The following is a 9135-nucleotide window of genomic DNA, read 5'->3' as shown; positions in this document are numbered from 1 at the left end:
TAGCACTGGTAATCATTTCCTGTGTTTGAAAAAGAGATGAAAGCATTCATGGATGAAAGCAAGTTGGATTTAATCTCCTTCTCTCTCATCCAGTGCACTGTACTGATCATTTTCCAAAAAAACAAGACTTAAGCTCATTTTTGTCATGACAAAACTAGTTTCATAATAATCAGATGGCAATTCCTAGTGTACACAATTCTAATATAATTACCAGGAGGAAATGTAGAGGGAGTTGCAGGTTTGAGATAAAGAAAAGCCTGTGAATTTTGTATTAATGTCTCAGACTCTCTTATTTGTGCAAGTAATCAATCTTTCGGGGAGTAGAATAGTAATTCTTTGTGAAAAAATGACAAGAGTCTGAGGAAGAAAGAAGATAATCTGAGTTTCATTCTGTACACAGCAGGTCAGCTGTGATTGACAAAGCTCATCACAAAACTATAGCTCCCGGAATAATCCCAATAGCAGAGTTTCATTTGCAGCCGAAGCAGTGTTAATGACATGTTTAACAGCTGCTTGTTGAAGTTTGGAATCTGCATTAACCTGCAGAGCAGTGAACAGAGAAATGAGGGGAAGTATTGAAATCAAGCCTTCATTATGCCGACAGCCCAGGGTAAGGGGTAGTGAGGGCTTCGTGGAGCGGGAGGGCGGAGAGGCGCAGGTTTGGAGGGTTCAGTGGCAGATAGGGATAGTCAAGAAGATGATCAATGTAGAAAAAGGGCTGCAAAAGGGAACTTATGTGATTGGTTCAAGACACTGAGGAAGGGGAAAATTAGATGACTGGAATGAACAAAAAGAGAGAGGTGGAAAACGAAGAACTGACAGCATGGCTTGTGAAGAGGGGAACCAATGGCACCGTTCCTTGCAGGCCATCATACTCCTCAGTCAACCCGTGCTCCAATCTGTAGTTGTTCTCTTTTAACCAAAGGCCTTTGTCTATCCTATAAAGGGAACCAACTTCACAGCATTCAGTCTCCTGCTGATATTAGTTTTAAGATCAAAGGTTATTCCCTAATGAAGAAAAAAAGACAAGACACTGAATGCCTTTCCACACCACACTGATATTCAGCAATCAGAAATTTAGAAATCCTGGTCTGACTTCAATCTTCCTACACCAAAGCAAATGTTAGGAGCCTAAGTGTGTGCTCGAGTTGACCACACACTGTACTGTCCTACCCCAACCCCACCTTTCATACTGCTAATACTAACATCAGTGTCACACAGGCAAAAGGCAAAGGCCTGAAGTGTCTGATCCCTATGTGCATGCTTCAAAATGTTGGCAGTGCCAGCAGGCATCTTTTGATGGAGATGACAATTAAATCAGACACATATATACAGTACCTTAGTAGGTTAAATAAAATGGCTTATGCTGTGCTTCGTTACTCCTAGTACTGGATCAGCCATGGGTTTCATGAAAAATCATTGGAAGGCCATCACTCACACCAATTCTACTGACTTTTCTTTGCTGAGGGGCTTCTTAGTCAGTGTTTTTCATTGGACTGAGTTGCTCTATGTTGCTTCCTGATATAGGTGGGACACCTTTAATCCTTTTGAAAATCATATCATTTAGACCATAAATTGTAGGGGGGAAGGCACTGAACTTCCACCTAAGTCCCAGACTTTCTTAAGGCTTCCAAGCATGTAAATCCAAGAACATTACAGCTTGAACTGAAGAGTTCCTCAAGTGCCTGACATAATGTCTTTTCAAAGGTAGGCACTTGAAAATATAGACACATTTATGGTTAAGCGAGGTGTAGCTGGGCTAGATTCAGTAGACCCATCACAGAACCTCTAATCTGCTACTATAGGGGCCTTTACCACTAACCCAAGTGACCATTCCTGGGAAGCTGGAAAAGATTTTTGTCTTTAAGAATATTTGGTATTCAAAGCCAATACATCCCAAGACTAAGCACAGGCCATGAAAAGCAAATCCAAGATTGGAAGTGTGCAAGTCTGACCCAAGTTTAGACGTCATACTAATGGTAAGGTCTACCATTCAAACCACTTACGATTTTCTTATCATGCCTTCATCTCCAGAGTTCTATTTGCTACCTCTTTTTAATTTTTATTTTTATTTCATATGTCTGTTTCTCTAGTGAGGGTCAAAATCTCTGCTCTGGAACAACATTGCCTGGGAAGCAAGCCAAAACACAGTTGATGCTCTCTGAAAACATCAGGAGAAAGCAGAACAACATTGAATTGGCATAGTCCAGAGGCTAGAGCAGGAGTCAGGGACCAGCGTTATATAAATACCTTCAGAGTGACTTAGGATCAATGGCAATATTTCTTGACACTCTTAGTCAGAAGAGGGTTTGTTTACCGAATAATCAAAATTAGGCTAAATATTGACTGTTCCTGTGGTCATTTTCTCTTAGTTGATTGGTTTCATGTGCTGAACATATTTGAAAGCATTTCTGGGGGGAGACTTTTCACAAGCTTTGCAGACAACCTTCTGATATCTTAAGGCACAGAGCAACTCAAAATCTGCATTAGGACAAAACTAGAAATAGATACATATGTAAGGTAGAAGTAATATACATCATCTCTCCCACTAAAATCTTCCACGATCACAGAAAATATATGTTTTTTGTCATTCTAGCCTCTTGCCCAGAAAAATCTTCGCATCCTGTGAAAAATTTCAATTGCTCTCTCAGTTGCTCTGTGGACTTAAATTTTAAATTGGCATTTAAAATCAGCCAAACTTTGGTATCATTTTCTTATGTTTAAACAACCATTTTCTGATTCACTACATTTACTGAATAGTGTCAGATAGTGCTTGTGGTTTTCTTTATGCATACCTGCTAGCTATTGCATTATCAAAAGACTTAGATAGTATTTTTAAGTTGTCCCCTAAAACATATGCAATGGATTTACACAGATTCTGACGGTTTTGACAGTAAAATCTACTCCTGGGACAGTCTTCTTAATCTGTGTTCCCAAACAAACCTGAGGGCAAAGACTGAATGGTAGTAAGCTATTGAACATGAAAATAAATAACAAACAAAAGGAAATGAGATATATCTACAGAACAATTTGACAGTGTGTTTAAACACTTCTGTTGTGATTTTCAGAGCTACTTTTTAAATAAGATAACTATGCTAGATAAAGAATTTTCTCAGAAACAGCTTAGGAAGCCTTATGATTTTCAGCTCAGCCTTTAATTTCACAGCAGCCAGGAAGTTTATTATAGAGAATATAAAGTCAGAAGAAGGGTTAGTCTTTGAATCTAAATACACAAAATTTACAGTCACTATAATTAACCACCAGTTCAGTTGCCACTGAGTGGGGAGGGGCATTGGTAGCATCATGTATTGCTTGTGCTCTCCATATTTGACTTTGTCAAGTACTCTGTCTTCTCCCATTTGATTTCTCTGCAATGAAGTTACTTAATACATGCTAGTATTACACTTCTAACAATAAAAACTCAATTCCATCTTCCTGTACAGAGATTGGAAGACCGGAATTTGCTGAAACTTGGAGATAGAGCATGTAGAAGTCCCAGTCTCTGGGAGTTTCATTGGAAATATATATTTCCTGCTGTAAGCACTACAACTTTGTTTGAGGATACCCTTTGGGAAACAATATTGCTATTGCCATCTGCAATGACCATGACTTTATATGAGGTCTACTTAATGTTCTCCATTAATATTATCCAGCTTTGCAAGTGTTTTAGAGAGACAGGCAGTATCACAGTATCTGAAGCACAGAGTTGGAGGGACTTACCTGAGACCCCTCATCAGACCTGAGGGATACTCTTTCCTATTTCTTCTGCCACATAGCTTCTCTAATCACAGTATTCTGCAGCCTGACAGCTGAACTAGCAAGTCTTTCAGTCTTGTCAAGGTAAATTGTCACCAGTATTCCAGGAAACTGGGGATAAACATGTAGAAATAATGATGAAGATACTGAAACCTCCTGAAAGCCAGAAGTAGGTCTTAGATGTAAAGAATAAATACATAATTTTTGTTGGGTTTACTGACCAATGAGCATCCTTACCAAAAAAACCCTTTAAAACTAAAGATATAAATCTGTGGCTGTATTTATGTTTCACCATGAAGAATTCTCTCCACAGGCAGTGGGATCAAGCCTTTGCACAATAAGAAATTGTCAAAACAGGGATTTCCCTGTAGGAAAAGGAGAGTATGCACAAGTTAGAGAATACATTGATTTTCATTCTCTTTCACCGAAAAAATACTGCAATCAGCTTGTGGCTTTTCTACAACTGTTTAATTTCAGACCAAGGAAAATAACAATAAAATAAATTTTTTTAAAAAAATATACTCAGCTTTTGCCCAAATACATGTACATTACACACACACACACACACACACACACTAATTTGGTACAGAAACAAGAAGATTTGACACCTTTTATTGGGAGCATATGCTATATTTACCATTAGCATTTCAGGACCTGTTTTTAATAGCCAGATAAGAATGGGATGGCAGCAACATAAATGAGAATCAAACTCCATACCTGTCTGAACAAATTTCTTGCACTAATGGGTTGAATTACAGGAGATGATCTTGTTGCCATATGCGCATTTGCTCCTCTTAACCATATGGCTTTACTGTTAAGAAAAATATTTCTAGATTTCTATTTTTTTCATCCTCAAGCTGGGACAAATGTCAGCTTTTTGAAATTTTTCCCACATTGAGAATCAGGGGATAAAATTGTATTAAAGCAGTTAAAATTTTTCCTTTACATTTCAGACTTTCACAAAAGTTTACAGTAAATTACTCTAGCTTACTAAGCAATCACTTATTTTGTGCTGGAAATAGGGATCTTTTTAAGACAGATAAGGTCAGAATAGACTAATAATCTACCAGGTTTTTGAAAAGTTTAAATTTGAATGAATCAGCATATTTAGCAAATAAATGCTGTTTCAGTTGAAAACTTGTTCAAGTCATGTCAAATAAACGTAATGCATGCTTTCTGACTGAAGGCTTTTTTTAGTACAAGAAGTGACTTAGGGAAGTGTGAAAGTGGGAGAGGGAAGGTAGACAGAAGTAAGTTTTGTATAAGATCAGAGGTTTCAAATCAGGCATAGAACAGAACACAGGAAGAAGTAAAATAAGCAAACAGGGAATGTCAAAGCACAGAACACAAAAGAAATAGAGCTTTGGTAAGGACTCTGACTTCACCTGTGGCAAAGAAAGAAAATATGAAGTCCGTACTTTGTCATGACTTAAGCAAATCTCTGCCCTTATTTTGTATTTGGGCCTGTGATTTCAAACCCATTACCACATATAATACATTAGGTCATTCCTTGAGTGTGTCTCCTGGTTTAGTTTTAACCAAAAGGATCAGTTTCACAGACCCCACCCCATGATGTGAACTCAAATCTGCTCTAAGAAAAGCCAGGGACAGATTTGCTTCAACAGCACACTCCGAGCAGTGAATGAAATGATAATGCACCAAATCCTTGGCTAGCTTTGTGGAGAATGATGGAACCAGTCAGAGCATCTTCCCATTGACACGGCTTACTAACCGGAGGGACAGTTGGTGGAGAGCTATACAGATCTTTTAGATTTTCCCACCAATGTCCATCTCTCATTACAATAAGAAAATATAAGTGATCTGTCATCTTTCTCTTGATCATAGGCGTGAAAAGAAATCAAGACCACAGATTGCCTGAAGAGTGAGGATGGGGAGAAAAACAGAAAAATTATGTCCACCACATATCAAGGCAGAGATACTGGTTCTCTGCCAAATTTTGGGGCAGAACACAGCAATAAATCCTTCTCTCCAGTGCCCATGGCTAGGAAGCCTATTCTCCAGCTACATGATCCAACACTGTGAACAGTTTTCCCAGTTATCTATTTCAAGACAGGGTTATTCCATGTTAAGAAAGAAGACAGCTGGGATGTTCACCTTGCCACAGTTAAAGGGGCAGAGAGGGCCTGTTCTTTTTTTAACAAAATCTTCCCATTTCTGATGTGTACTTAGATAACTCATAAAGGGAGACCTTATTCTGTTTAAACTTGCAACATGAATCTAAAAGCAGATGCACTCTCTGTATTAGTGGAAGCAAAGATATGGGCAATTATTGCTTATTTCATAATAATTTTGGGTTTTAAGAAATCAATTAATTCAAAGCTAATGCATGTTTTCCCTGGTATTTTTAAAGGTCATGTACCCTTTTCTTTAAAAGATCAAAAGCATGAACTAATACCATAGTAAATGTTCAAGCCTGTAGTGTCCCTCCTCCATGACGTGACTTAGGTGTTTGTTCCTTTCCCTTCTTTGATCTTTTCCCAGTAGCATGCAGGCACTGTAACCTTTAAGTCTGAATTGAACTTGCAAACTCCTAATGACTGAGCAGGTTCAAAACTGAACAGAAATACTCTTTTCCATTTGTTGCTAGTATAGCAATAGAAGAATAGAGAGATCTTCCAGTCTTTACACTGTCAGCATGAAAGAAGATGCCCATGAATGTTTACCTTCAAGTTAAAGAAGAGATTTTCTACAGCTTCTGCTAAAACTAAATTTTACCCAGTTTCCCCATGAGGCTGCTCTCACAGAAAACACAGTTTTTGTCACTATCTGTCTGGAAAAACAAATACTAGGTGAATCCTTCAATGGCAAAAGGAATTGACCCTCTTTTTCTGCCTAGCATGGCAGGAAAACTGCTTGGGAACCATCTTTTAAAAAAAAACCTCTGTCTTCCAAAACCATAAACTAAGAATTTAGGAGAGAAATCAAAAGACAATTCTGGAAGATAGGACCTCATATAATTTGGCCACTACTACCTCTGCTGGATTTTGGAGAATTATAATCTCTAGTGCTGCTCTTGTGTCAGAATCAGCTGCCACTTGCAATGGCAACTATCAGTAAAGGGCAGCTGGTCTCCTTCTACTCAAATTGTCTCAGACTGATCACTCCATTTCAAAATCAAGATTTTAAGTAACTGGAAAAAAAAGCATTAATATTAGATTTTTTTTATAATCAGTTTATTTTACTGCCAGGGTGGACTAAAACATGTTTTATCCTTGCTTGGGATGCAGAGATATTGAATGGTGAAAACCTGAATATCAATCTGGTCAAGTCACACTTTTAGAACGTGCTAACACCTGTTGGAGGGTATACAAATGTACCAGCACTTTCTTCTTGAATTTAGAAGTATGACTTATAGTTCTGTGCAAAAACAGGCACTCATTACCTAAGTTCTTGTTTATTATGTGGGTAGAAGGTTAGGAACTACATATCCTTGTTTATTATAAAGTGTACAAATTTTGTTATTTAAGAGCCAAATAATGAGCAATTGAAAAAATTGATCTTTGGGAGACTGGAATGAGCAGTAAATTGCTCTGTTAAATTTAGCTTTCTTTTTCACAATTCTACCCATTATTAAAATCTCATTTAAAGTATGTGAATTGATTTGAAATAGAGCTCCGTGGATATCCGATACACTCTCTCCAGGGGAATTTAGAGATTGAAGCATGATCTGAAAGAGCAATGAATTTACTGTCCCTTTCCACGATGTCAACATGAACTCCTGTCCTAAACACATAGCAGACGTATCCCAGTAAGTAAAAGGTATGAGAGCTGTTGTTTTGTTCTGGGGTAGTTAATTTGGGTTTCTTATCCAATTGCCTTTTTGGTAGGGATGGACTCTGATACCAGCTAAATTTTACATGCAAACTTGGAAAACAGTATTTTACTTTTTGCATGTATGTTTCGGTATTTGAAATCCACTTCCCATTAAATTTGTACATGAAATATCAGAGAAAAAGAACACCCAGACTGCAAGAAATAGATTTCTTGGCATATGATCACATCACTATGCAGGAAGTGGTTTTGGCATGGTTCTTTTTCTTCTTGCTTTGTTTCAATCTGTTATTTTGGGGGTTTGTACTATTCAGACACCTCCAATTTAAGAAATAGTAATTTTTTAAAAATGTTACACAGCAAAAGCCACCAACATATGCAGAATTTGCCCAGGAACAATCCTATCAAAAGTGACTGATAACCACAAGTTGTTTTTCTGACTTTGCAATATCATGAAATAAATAACAGTCCTCTTCTTGCTCAGGCAGCCAACATTCTGCGCTAAAGCTAAAATCTTACTTGAGGTTCGGTTATCAGAAAGGAGAAAACTTTGATTCTCAAAGTCAGGAGTAGATGAGTGCACATCATAGCAATGTTATGACCATTTAATCGTTTTTCCATAAGAATAGATTAAAATGCCTTAGTTATGCTAGATTAAATGCTCATTCAATAATTGCAATGGACAGTATGCTTTCAGAGTAGGAGAATTAAATTAAAAGAAAGACAACTAAAGAAAATGTACTAGTAGTAGAATTAGACAATGTTTCATCAGTCCCTGATGTCTCTACAGTAATGAACCTGTCAAAAGATAATAATATTTTAGTGAAGGGTGTGATTGGATAAGTCACGTTATTTATTAACTGTTACCCTAAAATATCACTTTTGTCTTATTATTAAAGAATGGTTAGAGGGCAGCAGAGATGCCTGACATAAAGCATTAAAATATGGATTATGGCTATAACAGGCCATGAAGTCTATACGCTGTGCTGTAAACTCTGTAGCATAACTGCCTAATACCTGATGACTCAGAGCATTCAAGAAACCATAAACCAGCAGAATTGGTGTAAATTCTTTGGGTTGATCTGCTAATTCAGTAGTGTATTTAGCCACCATTTTTGGAGCTATGTTTGTCAAAACATCTTTACCATCCAGTGACTACATTCTTAGATTCTAAACTTTGATTTTCAAATCATTGCAGTGAAATATTTTCTTCCTTTGTTTTTCTTTTGCTTTTTATATTTCTGTTAGGGTTTTTATATTATGGTGGTAATGGTAGTTGGCAGGGTGTGTTATGGAAAAATGGACTATACAGCATCGAACAGCAGAAAAACATTGGAGAAAGGTCACAGTTAAACTCTCCAGTATTCGCATAGCACATGCTCCTTATGGCAAGCCCAGGCCAGGTCATCTAGTTATATGGTAAAGAAGGGATCTCTCTAAGTCCACAATGATGCAGATGTTATGTATGTGAGCAAAAGACATATGAGAAGGGAAGGATGTGGCTACTATAATGAGGAGACCATATCTAAACCACAGATAGTATGTACACAGAAAGCATCATTCAAAAAAAAGCAACAGAACTGAAAA

The sequence above is a fragment of the Pseudopipra pipra genome, chromosome 2 (genome assembly GCF_036250125.1).
Source record: "Pseudopipra pipra isolate bDixPip1 chromosome 2, bDixPip1.hap1, whole genome shotgun sequence".
NCBI classification, from domain to species: domain Eukaryota; kingdom Metazoa; phylum Chordata; class Aves; order Passeriformes; family Pipridae; genus Pseudopipra; species Pseudopipra pipra.
This window is presented reverse-complemented; position numbering follows the sequence as displayed.